The following is a 3039-nucleotide window of genomic DNA, read 5'->3' on the forward strand; positions in this document are numbered from 1 at the left end:
AAGAGCTGCCATGAGTTTGAGAGACTGGGGTTATTGCACACGGTTTACTCTAGATGTCCAACTAAAGGCAACACAGTGAGACCCAAAGACTTGGGGGGAAGAGCCATCACATTGAAACCACGGGCTCCCTCAGGGGACTGACTGACCCGCACTTTCTCTGTGACTGCCTTTCAGTCCCTCTGAGATTGAGCTGTTGTTCTGCGGTGTGTATCAGACAAATGTTTCTGCCGTGTGTGCGACCAGCTGCACGTAAGGCTGCGTCCTCTGCAGACACGCGGGAGCTCTCGCCACAAGCCAAGCTCTTGAGGTTTCTGTGGGTTTCCTATTGCCTCTGCTCACAGCTGCCTGAGTAGCAGCGAAGCAGTCATTTCAAAATTAGCCAAAGCCTGTGGTTAATGAGCGGATTTCGTCTTTTACTAGATACCTGAGATCTGACAGTCTCATGTGCATCAGGACTCCAGAGCAAAGAGCCTGCCCAGAAATAACTTCATCTCATTTTACTAGATTAGTATACTGTGCCACAAAAGGAAACATACCATTTAAACGAAGTCTGAAACAGGCAACACATATATGTGTGTGTCCATCCTATTCACTGCCCCCACCCCCAACTTCCTTGAAAGTGCAGTCACGTTCTGATGGCCTCAAATTCGGCCATCTGCGACCTGCTTCCAACTTCTCAAAAGCGGACTTCTTGTTGCTTCAAGATGGTGAGTGGAGAAAGTGCTTTCATTGGTCTGACCAGTTCGCAGACATTCACGTTGACGGGGAAATGAATCTCCAGTTCCCCTCTGGACCTTACGGCGTAATCTGCTTGGATTTGAGCATCAGCTCTACCACCTCCGTGACCTTGGATAGGTTTCCTCACCTCTTCTGGTGCTTTGTACAGAACCTAGAGATAAAAAGATGGGACACAAGGATGGGGGTACGAGTTAAGCAAGACTTGAAGTTCTTAATGCTGCCAGCTCACGGAAGGCGGTCGGGGTAGCGATGATATTCATGTTCGTTTAGTTTCCCTTCTCCTCTCAGGACACAAATCCCACCCTCTCCTTTCCAGGGCTTGCTCGGTTTCATCTCTTCCCAGGCTGACACGGCGTAGCTGACAGATTCGTTCTGTGACCGCTGCAGAGCTGAAGCTGTACTGAGGCGCTACTTCTCAATCCATCCACTTCTGTTGTTTCTTCAGAGGAAAGGACAAGATTCCTTCAGAAGCCAAGACTCTCAGGTCTTGCCAGGTGAGGTCAGTTGCCAACAAAAACCACAAGTCAGGAGGCTCTTTGGTTTCTAAGCCTGGGTTCAAAACCCATCCATCGTGTGGAATATTTGCAGAACTACTGAACTCCCCAGGAGGCAGAAAAGGAGTTGAAGACCAAGATACAAGCCACGGCAACGCTTTTTATCCTCTTGAAGCTTTGTAGGCAACCTCCATTCTGGAGGACGCTGGGCACCTGAGTCCTCCAGGGCCTGCAGGTGTGCACGTGGGAAGCAGAGAGGCGGGGTACCTGCAGCTTGGGCTTGCGACAGAGATTGAAACGCAGTGACGCTTCTGCACAGATTGGCTCCCGGAACCTTTGGCATTGGAGCAGACGAACAGACTCTCCTTCTTCATTTTTATCTTTTAAAGCACATTCCACACACAAACTTCCAGAAGCCGCTTCTGCCTTCCAAGAGCTAAGGAAATAGAAGATCAACTGTTCAAAACAGATACTGAGATTTACGCTTCCTGAAGGAGCGCAGACCAGCGTTTGGGGAGTAGCCCTATGATGTTTCCTACTGTTTTTGCAAGCAAGGGCGTAAAATCCAAGAGCAGTTAAGGTTTGGCAATGTCGGTCTGCTCCGGACTTCTATCAAAGCAGCTGCCCCTGCTTACAGATGCGCCGGGCCAGACCTTTTGAAGTAGTGGCACTTGGAGCTCTTGGTTAAAGGCTCTGCTTCCATCTGGCAGTGCAGCTCCCGTCTGCCTTTCACGGGTCCCAACAGAAGCCCAGTCCTGTGGTTTGCCGGGAAGAAGGCTGAGGGCCTGAGCCCAAACTTTGTCTTACTTAAAACTGCAAAGCTGGTGGTGGAAATGTAGACGAGAAGACAGGGTGGGAGGAGACAGAGGAAAACAACAGGGACGCCTCACCTCTGGTTGGAAAAATTCATGTACTGCAGGGAGAGGTCAAAGTGTGTCTGCTCCTGGCTGCAAACAGGCCTATTAGGTTTGCTGTTAATAAATATGATGGAGCTGGGGGTGGGGGTGGGGTTCTTTTTAAAAAATAAAGCTTTGGTTAGTAAAGCCAGAATCTAGAGGGGGCTCTTTTATTTTCAACCCTGAAGTGTTTTTAAGAAAACAGTCCACTCAGTATATTATCATTAGTACTAATATCATTTTGAAACTTTTATACATAGAGAATAAAGCATGATTTTCAATGTATACTGAAATTCATCTAGAAAGGAAAGAAGTTAAGAAAATCTGAATAAACTTGAACATTTTTTTCCTAAACAGAGGTACTCTCAAAAGCGAGTAATTTTACAATGTGAAAAACTTAACCCTACATTGTTGAGATGAGTAAAAATGGAAGAGCCCTGGAAGGTGCACAGTGCGTGTGTGTGTGTGTGTGCGTGCGTGCGTGCGTGTGTGTGTGTGTGTGTGTGTGTGGAGCTGGGCAAAGCAGTTTCCCCTTTCTTCAAGATTTGTTGATTTTCAGGGAAAATCTTAGCTCTAGGGGGTCGTTTCCGTATGGGAGAGCGACCCTAAAAAAGAAGTATTTTAATGCCAATCACTGCAGTCACAGTTTATGAACCTGTAAGGGATCAAAACTAGGGACGGCAGAGTCCCACACCGGGCAGATCTGGCACGAGGCATGCTTTCTTATGAGTTAAGATGAGACGGCGGTGTCGGGGTGGTGGGGGCAGGGGGGGCTCTGGACTCTGGAGAATTAGCAACGCCCCACGCCTCCCCTTGGGAAGGCCTTGGTGAAAGGGGAGAGAGCTGATTTCCCCACCCCGGCGCGCTCCTTCCCCCGCCCCTCCCCCGCACCCCCCGCCCCCGACCAAGCA

Source organism: Pseudorca crassidens, chromosome X, assembly GCF_039906515.1.
Source record: "Pseudorca crassidens isolate mPseCra1 chromosome X, mPseCra1.hap1, whole genome shotgun sequence".
Lineage (NCBI taxonomy): Eukaryota > Metazoa > Chordata > Mammalia > Artiodactyla > Delphinidae > Pseudorca > Pseudorca crassidens.